The sequence below is a fragment of the Nicotiana tabacum genome, chromosome 18 (genome assembly GCF_000715075.1).
Source record: "Nicotiana tabacum cultivar K326 chromosome 18, ASM71507v2, whole genome shotgun sequence".
NCBI lineage: Eukaryota > Viridiplantae > Streptophyta > Magnoliopsida > Solanales > Solanaceae > Nicotiana > Nicotiana tabacum.
The window spans coordinates 41,003,509-41,019,144 of NC_134097.1; the positions used below are offsets into that span (position 1 = coordinate 41,003,509).

At 38.6% G+C, this 15,636-nt stretch overlaps 1 long non-coding RNA gene across 2 annotated transcripts; it reads right to left on the reverse strand.

The window, feature by feature from the left end:
* Nucleotides 1–676: 676 nt before the first annotated feature.
* LOC107767774 (uncharacterized) lies at nt 677–9,548 on the reverse strand. 2 transcript variants are annotated; one of them, XR_001643988.2, is made up of 2 exons: nt 9,203–9,548; nt 677–3,533 (listed from the first exon to the last, which is right to left on the reverse strand). It is a non-coding gene; the product is annotated as an uncharacterized LOC107767774 (long non-coding RNA). The 2 variants fall into 2 exon arrangements; XR_012702024.1 differs by having other exon boundaries at nt 677–7,936.
* Between the last annotated feature and the right edge of the window lie 6,088 nt (nt 9,549–15,636).

Sequence of the window (15,636 nt, forward strand, 5' to 3'; positions counted from 1 at the left end):
ACTCCTCAATATATAAGAGGGATGAAAGCCTTGTAAACGAGGCAGACACACTTTGTAAAAGTCACTAACCTTGAATGAAAAAGATTATTTACAATTCTCTTCTATCTATTATTATTATCTCTCTACTATTATCATCCTAGAATTTATTATCTTCGGCTACGATTTACACCTTCATCATCGATTGATTTGTTCAAAAAGAGTCTAATATCTTTTGAGTCAAACAATGTTATATATCTTCTGAACACAATTCACATGTTATATTCCTTCGTGATATACAACTATTCACAATTGCATTGTCTAATTTTGTAAGGGGCGAACTTCGTAAATGTTATAGACGGGTCATTTTTTACTCCACTGTTAATCATGTAAAAGTCCCCTTTTTATTGATTTGAATAATTTGAATTCGCGCCAAATAAGTTTGTTAGAAGGGTACTATTTGTGCTTTGTCTGATACCGTTAATTAAGGGTGCCCTTTATCTAATAAGTTCATATAAAGATCGTCTTTAAAACTTCAAGCTAATAAGCATGGCCTTCTCACTAAAGCTCAAACATTTTTTTTTAATTATGTTCATGTAACAATTTCAATTTTCCTCCGTAGGATGTCGTGATGGCACCTAGTCTTTAAGACTAGGTATGCGTAACATGCATGCAGAATTTAACTAAGATAATGATAAAATTTTCAAATTAACCACCAACTATCATAAAAAGGACTTCACAACTCAACAATACAAAACTCCCAAAATCCGGTGATACCAAGTCACAAGCTCTACAAGAGTATACTGAACATCCAAATATAACAATATCTAATAAAAGAAGAAAGATCTATATAGAGGATGACTCCAAGTTCTGCGGACTCCGACAAGTATACCTTGAAGTCTCCAAATCCGAGCTCGACTCACTGGTGTCTAGGCTGGTAAGAGATACCTAGATCTGCACAAAAAGATGTGAAGAAGGCATAGCATGAGTAAACAACAGTAGTAACCAGTAAGTATCAAGCCTATCCTCGGTAGAATAATTATGAGGTCAGGTCAAGACCCTACTGAAATAAAAAAGAAAACCGAACAGATATATATGACATTATGAAAATGAAAAATAATGAAAATGATACAATGAAGAAATATAACAAAAATAGTGTATGGATCAAAATCTAACCAAGGGAATCTTGCTCAAAGGTAGATTGCTAAGAGCCGATTAGACCGAGGTCGTACTCGAGATGGAAGGAACTTATTGGCGAGCTAAGTAACCGAGGTCGAGGTCGAATAATCTGGTCGGTCATAACAGCTAGTTTCGTAGCAGGATATTTTAGGAGAATATTTAGTTGAATATTCTCTGCACTTGTACTTTATGTTAGATAATGGATATATCCCATATAAAGAAAAGGGTAGAAAAAAAAAGGGATATGTATTATTCTATATGATAAGAACTCTCATGAAAAGTTGACTCTGAAGTAAATTACAAGAATTGCCTTTCCATAAAAATTCAATTTGTTGTTTATCCCACACTTTCTCGCATCAAATCCGAGAAAGCTCTCTATATTCCCACGTTAATTTGTCTTGCATCATTGTCAGAGAGAAGAATCATCCACCTCATTCAATATTTGGGTGAATCATTCTCTCAATTTACATTTATTGCCATTTAATATATTTATTTCTTATCATTGTCCTCCTACTCACTTGTAGCAGTATCATTTAATACCCATTGTATTAAATTAGTTTAAATGCAATTCTACGTTATTTGTATAAATATATTTCAAATCTAGGATTTATTATGTTTAACTAGGATTTACCCATCATCCTCTTATTTAATTAACTTAAGAAAATGTTTCGTACTTTTTGGTAAAATAATTTGGTGCCGTATGTGGGCATTTTCTAGTTAAAATTTTAGTTTCTTCTAGATCGAAAAAAAAACAATGCTAAAACCCTATACTTCCTTTTGTGCACAAATCTAACATGAAAGGCAACAAAGAGGAAAAAATGGAGGCGATAGCTGACCTCACCACCAACCTCCTCCATACCATCAACAAAGCAAATGAAACAGAGGGCAAGGAGGTGACACCAAACACCTCTCTCAGGCAAAACAGCTCGCCTCCTCCTCATGGTAGCATCACGACCTCGCACGGTAAATGGGCCTCTACATCTACAACAGAAGAGGCACCAGCGACAGTAAAAAAATTGCTCGAGGCGTGGTTGACAAACACGTTAACCAGTTTCCTTGTCGAGCCCTCTTAATGGCCGAACCGGGAAGAGGCAGGGGTTTGCGTTGCACCACCAGCTGACGAGCAACATGCCCCCTCCGTAATAGGTATTACTCACAATGTTATTGGTGCTGGTAACAACACCCTCACAACCAATATGAGGAAAATGGAAGAGATGTAGAACGAGAATAAAATGCTCCGTAACCAAATGAAAGAGCATCAGGAAAGGGTAGACAAAATACCAGGCGCCCCAAAACTTCTTCCAAAAAGGGACGTCGGTCGGTTTGTTGAGCAACCATACAACAACGAAGTTCCACCACACGCAATACCCAAAACCTTCAAAATGCATTTGTACCTGAAAATATGCGACGTCACGATGGACCCTGAGGATCATGTGACCCACTATGTCACTGCAGTGAAAGGCAATGACCTCGCCAAAGAACAAGTGTCATCCATATTGCTGAAGAAATTTAGCGAAACCCTAACTAGGGGAGCGCTGACTTGGTACTCATAGCTACATGCGCATTCCATAAAAACATTCAAGGAGATGGCAGACAAGTTCGTCACTGCCCATGCCGGGGCTAAGAAAGCCCAGGCGAGGGTGAACGACATATTTGCCATTAAGCAATCGCCTGGCGAGGGACTCCAAGGCTTCCTTGCCCGATTCAACCGTATAAGAATGACCCTTCCAAATGTATATGAAAGGATGGCGGTAGCCGCTTTCCAAAATGGGCTAAGAATAAGTGGGTCAAGGGCGACCAAAAAGTTGCTAAGCCGCCTCATGAAATACCTCTGACCACTTGGGACAAGATACACAATGCCTACTGTGATGAGGTAAGAGCCGACGAGGACGACCTCAACGGACCTACTCAACGGCTGACCTCAGTCCAAATAGGGTCCATGAAGGACCATATCATGACCCATATCAGAGGGCCACGACTGGCATCCGGTGTCTACTTAGCCGAGCACCACGTACCTTATTCCTTTTTTTCTATAAATCTCGTCATGGGCCATGATAGGCCACATCTATATGTAATTAACAATATTAGAACTTAACTCACGTAACTAATTCAAAATGATTTATATAGATACATAGGGGCCGACGAGACCGTTGACATGTCATACCTAAAGCTATACACAGGGCACTTTCTTCAAAACCTCTAAGAAAACATGACCATAACATATAAGTCGGGACAGGGTCCTTGACATCCTTATAAAACAAAGTAACATATATAGAACCTGACTCGGCAATACTCTAGGATGATGTGGAGCTCACCAACCAAAAGCTGATATCTGGAGGCAGCCTACAATAGATGATCCTCACCTCGCCTATCTACACCTGTGTGGCATAAAACACAGCGCCCCAAAAAAGGGCGTTAGTACGAAGAATGTACCGAGTATGTAAGGTAACAACGAAACGTAATGATAATAAGATATTATCTCGGGGAAAGATAAGAGTCAACTTATAACTTCTGACTTGCCGCTGAGGGCCGTAACATATAGAATAAAATCCATATTATAGATATAAATAAAACTACAATACAATAGTTCTAGTTACCTCATTTTCGTGATGTTAACTGCCCAACTGATCAGTGGTAACTGCCCGACAGGCCGTAGCACGATAGTAAATATATGACTGCCCGACCGGCCATAGCTCGAAAGTAAATATGTGATTGCCCAACCGGTGGTAAATAATGATACATAACTGCCCAACTGGTGTTAACTGCCCGACCGGCCGTAGCACGATAGTAAATATGTAACTGCCCAACCGGCCGTAGCTCGGTGGTAAATGCATATGCATGTATTACTATATTATGAACATTACCATCTTTATTAAATACCTTAATAGAGACTTAGGAACATACTTAGACATGCTTGAATATCAGAAATCCAACGTGCTTATCTGAATTATCTTAAAAGCTATACAAATTACTTCCGATAATTCAAAAAATATTATTTCAATATTCACTGGGTCATAAAGTTGTGGTCATGTTTCCCGAAACACACACACATATGGACACAGAGACACAATTGCTATGTGACATAATAGCTTAACAGGTTAATCAAAACAATTTAGTTTACAAAGGGTTATTTGATGTTTATGTGCAAAGATCTATTTGTTATTCCTATTACCTTAGTTACAATACTACACACATTCGTACATTATCTTGACATACTTCTCCATTTATCTAAGAGGAATAAAGGCATTCTACGAAGATAAAACAAGTATCAATATATTGCACTTCCTTTGTTTGTTAATAATTCATGTTTTAAATTGCCAAAATTGTCCAGAACCATATCCTATACTTAAAAATTTCTTAGCTTCCATTTGTGATGGCTCATAAATGCTAATCATATACATTAATACCTGCAACCTATAAAAGAAAATCTCCTTCATTTTCTTAATTACCTCTTCTTGATAACTGGAGCATAATATGTTTACAACACACAATTATACTTCCACAAAACTATTGGAAGGATGGAAAGACTTGAAAAGATAAATCCTTAACTGCTAAGAGTAGAACCATTTATGGAATAACATTACATTTACGTATCGTTACTTGGATCATGCTAAAAGAAAGAAGAATTAGCCTTAACATACCGGAGTAGGGAAAATCCATATGATATCCTTGGAAAAAGGTTATATCGTACTTCATTAGAACCGCAAAAATCGGATTAAGTTTCTGCTTTTTCGAAGTTCTTGAACAAAACGTCAAGCTTCATGCTTGTTAAGATACTGAGCAAATTTCGTTCATTCTGTTATTTGAAATTTCCAAATCAAGAAAGAATGGCTTTCTTGCTTGTTTGAATTACAACGTTACTGTTCTCATTTCCATAAGGAAATGTAACAAGACTTTGGATAGTCATTTGTTCCCTTCAAGCCTAGGTTGCCACCTAGGCATAAGTGACTACTTAGTCACTTCTTGGTTTGTGGCTCTTTGCCACGTGTTGAGGATTAATTATTAATTATTTATCCACTTATTAGTTAATCGGGTAATGTTTTGTTACCCGATAATTAATTAATACCCGTATAATTAAAAATTATCACAAATTACTTAAGATTCTATTTATTATTTTAAAATACTGCATATATACTTTATATATTATACTACCGTGGTCATATGGTACCTTGCATGGTACTAGTTCATAATTATCGAGTATTATCGCTCGACTAGTATTTTATTCCAATTTGGCCACTTTCAGCGAAACTCATTTTCTTTAATCCGTATACCCCTTTATCCTTCATAATACTTATTTATCGCTTGTTATAAATAGCGTAAGTACGTTAATGTCAAGACGATCTCACCCCCGAGTCTATGTCAATTAACTGAAGACGAAACTTTTAACGTACGAAAATGCGAGATGTAACATCCTTCCCCCCTTAGAAACATTTGTCCTCGAATGTATAAACTTTGAAGATGTACATACATATCCATCTATTATAAATGTATATATCTTCCTGGGCTAAACTCCAATGAAACAAATATCAGGCTCTCACAGGGTCAGGACGTCGTCCGTCCCTAACACTACTTCCTAATCCAGTCGTTACCTAAGATTTTGTTAATCTATCTTCTAGGCGTTGACACCTATTAGTTGTAATCTTAATAAACGGATTCATGCTTTGCTTTCAAGCTAGCCTTGTTATCCCTTAACCCTTCAGGCGTAATGTCAACTTACTCTTATATTAATCATATTAACTGGACAATTTGCGTTAATAAGATCGAACTTTACCAATAATCACAATACCTGACACATCATCCGGTGTAGCCTCTGGGTCCTGACAACCTGCCAAAGCATATATGCGGTTCTGACTACCGCCGAAGCTAGATGCTCCACCTCTGCCTCTACCTCTCCCAGCTGATCCCTGAGGGCCTCGCTCTTGAGGGCATACTGAAGAGGAGGAAATTGTTATAGATTTGGTGGGATGAACCATCCTGCTTCTGTCATTCATAGGACAATCCCTCATGTAATGACTAGGGTCTTCACAGGTATAGTATACATTAGATCCCTGACGACATTGTCCAGAATGAGCTCTACCGTATTGACTGCACCGTGGAGGAGGCGTCCTCGTCTGCTGAATCCCTCAGATTCTGAAAACCCAAAATTCTCGAGCCCTGACCTGATTTAGAATAGACAGATCCCTCATAATACGACTTCTGCAACAGTCGGATACTTTCGACTGGATATGGTGACATAGGATCGCCCGAAAAATCCTCAGGTCGCCTAATAGACCTGGCGTTCTTACGTTGACCCTCATCACGATTCTCGTATTGCTGTCGTTTCCGATCCTCCAAATTCTGAGCATAAGCTTGGATGTAGGAAATATCCATACCATCAAGCAGAGCGGCCGTGGAGCATTCATTAATCAGGTGCGGCCAAAGTCCTACCACAAATCGATTTGGTCACTCATTTCAGCCACAATCGAAGGGGCATATCTTGACAAGGAATAAAACTGGAGACTATACTCCCACACACTCATATTCCCTTATTTAAGAGCCAAGAACCTGTCTACCCTTGCTTGACGAATCTCTACCGGCAAGTAATGACGCAGGAAAGCCCTTGGAACTCTTCCCATACTGCTGGAGATGCATTTTTACCTCTAGACAATTCCCAAGTTTCATACCACTAAACCGCAACATCCCGCAATCGGTATGAGGCCAACTCTACTGACTTAGTGTCTGATGCATGCATTACCCTCAAAGTCCTCTGCATCCTATCAATAAAGTTTTGCGGGTCCTAATTCTTGTTGGATCCGGTAAACACTAGAGGGTCCAGGTTAATGAAGTCTCGAACTCTTGCACTAATTACCCTGTTAACGTGACCAACACTTGTACCTACCTAGCGCTGACCCTGAGCGGCTACCAACCTAGTCAATAATTGTACTGCACTCTGTATATCCATATCCTCATCCTGAACAATAGGTGGAGGTACTGGGTTCCTCGTCATCTCCTCGGGTGCCGACGAAATCGGAGAACTATGCGAGGGTGTCATATTTCCCCTCGGGGTCTCACTCTAGCCCTCACTAGACATTGGTACTTTACTCATTCCCTCATCTACCACTACCTTACCCTTCTGACTAGTTGTAGCATTCCTGGTCATAGGCATTGCTGTATATATAAAACAAGTCAATGGTCAAGGGCTTTGTTCCCTATGATATTGCACGATCTAATATCAAGAAGGAAGGGTAACCGGTCCCTAAATGCCCCGTAGTTTCTTGATTATATAATGTGGTGCACAATACATTTATAAACAAGACTCTACTAGACACGACTTGCAGACAACCCTAGGATAAAACTGTTCTGATACCACTTTGTCATGACCCATATTAGAGGGCCACGACTGGCACCCGATGTCTACTCAGCCAAGCGCCACGTACCTTATTCCTTTTTTTTCTCTATAAATCTCGTCACGGGCCATGATAGGCCACATCTATATATGTAATTAACAATATTAGAACTTAACTCACGTAACTAATTCAAAAGCATTTATATAGATATATAGGGGCCGACAAGGCCGTTGACATGTCATACCTAAAGCTATACACATGACACTGTCTACAAAACCTCTAAGAAAATATGACCATAACATATAAGTCGGGACAGGGTCCCTAACATCCTTATAAAACAAAGTAACATATATAGAACGTGACTCGGTACTCCAGGATGATGTGGAGCTCACCAACCAAAAGTTGATATCTGGAGGCAGCCTACAACGGATGATCCTCACCTCGCCTATCTACACCTATGTGGCATGAAACACAACGCCCCAAAAAAGGGCGTCAGTACGAAGAATGTACCGAGTATGTAAGGTAACAACAAAACGTAATGATAATAAGATATTATCTCGGGGAAAGATAAGAGTCAACTTATAACTTCTGACTTGCCGCTGAGGACCATAACATATAGAATAAAATCCATGTCATATATATAAATAAAACAACAATACAATAGTTCTAGTTACCTCACTTTCGTGACGTTAACTACCCAACTGATCAGTGGTTACTGTCCGATCGGTCGTAGCACGGTGGTAAATATATGACGTCCGACCAGCCGTAGCTCGGAAGTAAATATGTAACTACCCAACCGGTGGTAAATAATGATACATAGCTGCCCAACCGGTGGTAACTGTCCGACCGGCCATAGCCCAGTGGTAAATGCATGTCTGTCCAACCAGGCGTAGCACAGTGGTAAATATGTAACTGCCCACCGGCCGTAAATGTAGATGCATGAAGATGCATGTATTACTATATTATGAACGTTAACATCTTTATTAAATACCTCGATCGAGACTTAGGAACATACTTAGACATGCTTGAATATCAGAAATCCAACGTGCTTATTTGCATTATCTTAAAAGCTATACAAGTTACTTCTGATAATTCAAAAAACATTATTTCAATATTCACTGGGTCATAAAGTTGTGGTCATGTTTCCCGAAATACACACACATATGGACACATAACAGGTCAATCAGAACAATTTAGTTTACAAAGGGTTATTTGATGTTTATGTGCAAAGATCTATTTGTTTTTCCTATTACCTTAGTGACAATACTACACACATTCGTACATTATCTTTGCATACTTCTCCATTTATCTAAGTGGCATAAAGGCATTCTACGAAGATAAAAAAGTATCAATATATTGCACTTCCTTTGTTTGTTAATAATTCATGTTTTAATTTGCCAAAACTGTCCAGAACCATATCCTATACTTAAAAATTTCTTAGCTTCCATTTGTGATGGATCATAAATGCTAATCATATACTTAAATACCTGCAACCTATAAAAGGAAATCTCCTTCATTTTCTTAATTACCTCTTCTTGATAACTGGAGCATAAGATGTTTAAAACACAGAATTATACTTCCACAAAGCTATTGGAAGGATAGAACGACTTGAAAAGATAAATCCTTAACTGCTAAGAGTAGAACCATTTATGGAATAACATTACGTTTACGTATCGTTACTTGGATCATGCTCAAAGAAAGAAGGATTAGCCTTAACATACCTGGAGTAAGGAAAATCCGTATGATATCCTTGGAAAAAGGTTACAACATACTTCGTTAGATCCGCAAAAATCGGATTAAGCTTCTGCTTCTTCGAATTTCTTGAACAAAAGGTCAAGCTTCATGCTTGTTGAGATATTGAGCAAATTTCGTTCATTCTGTTATTTGAAATTTCTAAATCAAGAAAGAATTGCTTTCTTGCTTGTTTGAATTACAACGTTACTATTCTCATTTCCATAAGGAAATGTAACAAGACTTTGGATAGTCATTTGTTCCCTTCAAGCCTAGGTTGCCACCTAGGCATAAGTGCCTACTTAGTCACTTCTTGGTTTGTGGCTCTTTGCCACGTGGGGGGAGGGGTTAATTATTAATTATTTATCCTCTTATTAGTTAACCGGGTAATGTTCTGTTACTCGGTAAATAATTAATTACCCACATAATATAACCACAAATTACTTAAAATTCTATTTATTTTTTTAAAATACTGCATATATACTTTATATATTATATTACCGTGGTCATGTGGTACCTTTCATGGTACTAGCTCATAATTATTGAGTATTATTGCTCGACCCGTATTTTATTCCAATTTGGCCACTTTCAACGAAACTCATTTTCTTTAATCCGTGTACCCCTTTATCCTTCATAATACTTATTTATCGCTTGTTATAAATAGCGTAAGTACGTTAATGTCAAGATGATCTCACCCCCCGAGTCTACGTCAATTAACTGAAGATCAAACTTTTAACATGCGAAAATGCGAGATGTAACAGAGAAAAGAAGTGCAAACATGAGGGATCTAGCAGGACCCCGACCTAATCAGAAGAGACATCAGCCTTACGTCAGATGCACGCTCATGCCGCCTCCTAGCCACGACGAAGGCCCATCTATGCCATGAACAGGAACTCACCGAAGTAAGATAGGTATGCCCCTCTTAGTATGCGCTCACAATTCATATGTTTCCCCCTAAGAAATAGTCTATGCACTGGAAAAGCTCGGCCCAAAAGTGAAGTGTCCGCATAATATGAGATCCACCCCAAGCACCAGAAAGTCAAATGCCCTCTGCGAGTTTCACCAAGAGCGGGGTCACAAAATTGAGGATAGTATCACCCTAAGACAGTAGGTCGTAAACATGCTTCACCAATGGCACTTGAAAGAGCTGATGAGCGATCGGGGAAGGGCCAGCTTCGCCCAAGGACGTGAACAGCACCAGGGACCGCCCAAACCACCTTCCCTGGCTTGAAAAATTCAAATGATCATTGGAGGAGGCAACAACATGTCCATCAACATCGTAAAGTTCACCACCACCCACAAACTCAAACGGTTAATCACTCATGAACTATATGACGAACTCGAAGAGAGTATCATCTTCGACAAGTCAGATACCCACGGTTTGGTTTTTCCTCTTTATGTCACTCTTGTCATTACTTTACACGTCTTAGACACTGATGTAAAACATATTATGGTTGATGATGAGAGTGGCACGTGCATCATTCACCCTTGAGTTATCAGAAAAAATGAAGCTCGAGGATAGGATAGTGCAACGCTGCATCACACTGACAGGGTTTAACAATGCAGTTGAACGGACATCTGGAGAAATAACGCTGCCCATCCTGGCCGGTGGCGTAACTTTGGAGACCTTGTTCCATGTCATGGACCAGGATACGGCATACAACGCCATCATAAGTTGACCTTGGATCCATGCTAAGAAAGCCATCCCCTCCAACTTATATCAAGTCATCAAATTTCCTACCCCTTGGGGGGTATTCAGTATCCAAGGAGAACAACGCACTACCCGGGAATGCTATCAGATTGCCCAAGATTGCACACATGCTCAACAGTTAAATGGTAAAGTCAAAGAAGCATAGCAATCAACAGGATCAAGGTCGAGCAAGGACAAGAAGGATGTGATCAAAGATCCTGAAGTCGTAGAAGCTACAAGATCTACCGTAGAAGACCTTGACCCCATCCAACTCGATAATAATGATCACAACAAAAAGCTTTCATCAGCCACAAGCTCCAAGAGCCAGGTAAATTCTGTCAATTCTTAAAAAGTAATGTAGACCTATTTGCTTTTTCCCATGTAGACATGCCAGGTATCCCAAAGGAGGTAGCGACTCACAAGTTGAACGTCCACCCATTTTACCCCTAGTAAGGCAAGTTAGACTAAAATTCAACTCCGCAATAAATGATGCGGTCCACGAGGAGGTTGAAAACTGTTAGTTCGAAGTACCGTCAATGGGTCACCAACGTGGTCATGGTGAAAAAGAAGAATGGGAAGTGGTGGATGTGCGTAGACTTCACATATCAAAACAAAGCCAGGAACTGCCCCATATTGACCAACTCATCGACGCAACAGCCAGGCATGAGCTGCTAAGCTTATTGGACGCCCACTCGGGCTACAACCAGATCCTCATGGAGGAGGAGGACCAAGAAAAAACCACTTTCATCACCCACCAGGGGACATACACTGAACTAAGTTATTGTAGACATCACGAAAGAAAACAAGAATAAAATGCCAAGTAAACAACGCAAACAAAACACATGTGATGTAATTGAAAGGTATCAACAAGAATCACAACTAAGGTATCGCCTCATAGTCTCATTTCACAAATCAAATCGCAATATTTCCTTATATCATATCGGGAGCCTTGTATTTATTTTTAAAAATTATTTTCCGAAATAGCTACTCGCTTTTTACCCACTTTATCACACCGCAGGCTTCAAGTAGTTTCCCTACTAGAAACACACATATCAAGTCTACCTTATCTCATCACATGAATTTCAACCCCAATCCTTATACCACTGCATGCGTATCAACATTAAAACATTTCACAAAATCGCACATCAAGTGCCCAATACCACAACTTGCCAAAACAAATCAACAATAACAGTGTTTTATTAATAAATAGCCCATGGCTCAACCACAATATGTGCAAGAGTCTCAAAAATAGCAATTGGTAATGAATAACTCAACAAAATGGTGTTTCAACAACTTTACAACTTTGCCTCAACGTAATCACAACCTTTATAAATTCAACACTAAAATTCAACAATAATATATTTCAAGTAATAACAACTTCAAGTAAAGGAACTCAACGGATAAATAATGAGTAAGGAATTGAGAGAACAATAACTTCTACTAAACATGTAAAGACAATTAGCAAGTAAGAAATAAGACAAGTATTAATGATGCCAAGCAATGCATGTGAACATAGACTAATGGTGATAAATATAATATGTTATGGCAACTAAATTAAAGGCATAGGAAGAATCTTCATAGTTAAAACCGGTTATTTACCATATTTCGCATGTGTACATACTCGTCACCTTGCGTACACGGCTTCCACGTATCACAATTAACACAAAACAACACCAATCCTAAGGGGTAATATACCTCACACAAAGTTAGGCAAGACACTTACCTCAAAACATGCTAACTCAATCCACTAGTAAGCCTTTCCCATGATTATCTAACTACGAACGGCTCGAATTTAACCAAAATAACTTCATACCATAAATACAAACTATAGGAAGCTATTCCGAACAATAAAGTTGCAATCTTTAAAGAGAACAAAAAGTTAACCCTGAGACCGCATCTCGGAACCGGAACAAACTTATAAAATCCGAATACCCATTCGATAACGAGTCCAACTATACAAGAATTACTCAAATCCGACTTCAAATCACCTTTCAAATCCCCAAAATGTGGTCTAAGAAATTTCATAATTTTTCCCAAAATTTTCAACTCAAATCACTATAACGATGGATTTATGTAATCACTTACCCCAGTAATTTTCTTGAAAATCCCTCGAAAAGTCTCCACAAACCGAGTTCTCTAGGTCAAAAGATGAAAAATGGGATTAGACCCCTGAACACTCCCTTTTCTGCCCAGCGATTCTCGGTTCTGCGAGACCTAGGCTGCATCTGCGGCTTCGGACCTACGAAATTTCCACCATAGATGCGGCCCTCACTAAGCCCCTAAAATTTTGCACCCGCGGACCCCTAAGAGCATATATGCTTGTTCTTCTACGGAAGACCAGCTGCTCCTGCATGTCTGCTTCTTCGCATCACTGACCGCATCTCCAGTCCCAGTTAGGCATACCCATTTTCGCTTCTGCGGCTCGAGGGCCGCTTCTGCGGTGTCGTACCTGCGACCCAAAGTGCACAGGTGCGATTGCACCAGACTCAGCACTGGTTTAGCAATCAACCAAGTCCAAAATAGTTCCGGATTCAATCCGAATCACACCCGGGGTCCCATTCGAATATATCAATAAGTTCCAAAATACATAACGGACCTACTCGAGGCCTAAAATCACATCAAACCACATTGGTTCTACGGATCTTAACCCAATTCAAGCCTATAGTAACTATGAATATCCGACTTCCAAAACTAATGCTGAATCATACCAAAACAACTCCGATTGACCTCAAATTTTGCACGCAAGTCATAAATGACATGACTGGCCTATTGCAACTTTCAAAATCAAAATACGACCCCGATATTAAAGTCAATCTTCTCAACCTTCCAAACCTTCAACTTTCTAACTTTTGCTATTCAAGCCGAAATGACTTATGGACCTCCAAATCAATATCCGGACATTCTCCAAAGTCCAAAATCACCATACAGAGCTATTAGAACAATCAAAGCTCCATTCCAGAGCCGTCTATACAAAAGTCAAACTACGGTCAACTCTTTCAACTTAAACCTCTAACTTAGGGACTAAATGTCCCATTTCACTCCGAAACTCACCTGAAACCAAAACCAAGTACCCCCGACAAGTCACATAACCATAATATGACATAGAGAAGGCAATAAATAAAAGAACGAGGCTAAAATGCTCAAAATGACAGACTGGATCGTTGCCTGTTGAGACTAATATTAACCTCCACGTGATTTAAAAACAAGGTAAAAGTTCATCAGAAGAAAACGATTCCATTTGATCATAAAGGTTCTTTATTCCTTGAGGTTTTTAATTTTTGGTGTTCAAAGTTGATGTTTGCTCAATTTTTACGATGTGAAGGATGTCTTTAGTTAGGTGAAATATTATAATGATGCAGTGAAAGTTGAGGCAAAACAAAAGAAAAAATTACTCTCGTACTATCCTCCTAGAAACATGTTTGTCCTCCATTAATAGTTGAACAATTTTTGTCCTCGCCATCACAAAAGTAGTATGTTAATAGTTAGGCTAACTTTTGCCTCTTCCGTTATAAAAATGGTTCACAATTTGCTCTTTTTTTGAAATCTAACTAGGTTTGTCTTTCACACACGACTCTTCTTTTTAAAAGAAATTCAATATTTGAAGTTAACTGATTTAACTATTTCGAATTCGGCTATGTAAGCTCTGCAAAGAATAAAACTTGCTTATTATAGGTCATTGGTTCAGATGAATAAGCTAGGATGCTTCTTCACAGAGTTGAGACATTTATTTTTCTAGTTAGATACCATTCTATCTTCTGCATGATGAAAAGACAAAAACTTTCATAGACAAAAATGAATCAATTTGATTGTAGAGATTCTTTACTCCTGGAGTTCAAACTTAGATAACCCTAGTTAAAGAGTATGAATCTTTGTATAATTACTATTATTCGCTTTCTAAGAATACGAATCACTACCACTACATTCCTAAATCTTACATTCACTCAACAACACGTGGAACTTACTTTAAGTATGAATTAGCTCTTCACAAAAAGCTATAGTTTGCACTTTATTTTCCTTCATTGTGTATTGGACATAGTGGAAACTTTATCTACATGTAATTACTCTTTTTGGTCCACAATAAATGATTTTTTGGTTGTTTTTATACAAATTAAGAAATTCAACTTTTAATTATAATTAGTAATAAAATTGATTATATTAACCTTTATTATCTCTTCATATTAATACTCCTAACACGTGCTACAACACTATTTACTTCAAGATCAATGTAGAAAAAAATAATTAATTCATTTTTAAAATCTGAATAAATTAAATATTTTGAACCAAAAAAAGAATCAAAATATCACTTATTGTGGACCGAAAGAAGTAATTTTCAAAAAGTGATTTTTTTCCTTTTACATGTTAACACGTGGCAATAGGAGATACCTCACTATCTAGTAGTAGTTCTTATGCACTGCGAGGTCATTCCATTTTAACCTTAGGTGTATTTGGTACCAAGGAAAATATTTATTTTCCTAATTTGTTTGGTTGGTGAGTGAAGTTTGTACACGGTAAAATCTCGGAAACCAATTTCTCCTCGACTGAATACCTCGAAGGGTGATCCCGGAAGCCCGTGATCTCAGGGCGGTCATTTCCCTCAAGATCGGGCGGCACTCCGCCAAGAATAATGTCAGCCAAAGCCTCAGCAAATGCAGGAATCTCTCAAGGAATGCATCGGGGGTAGATTAGGATTATTCAAGTGGCTCGATATCGGCCCACGCACACATCACAGAGTTA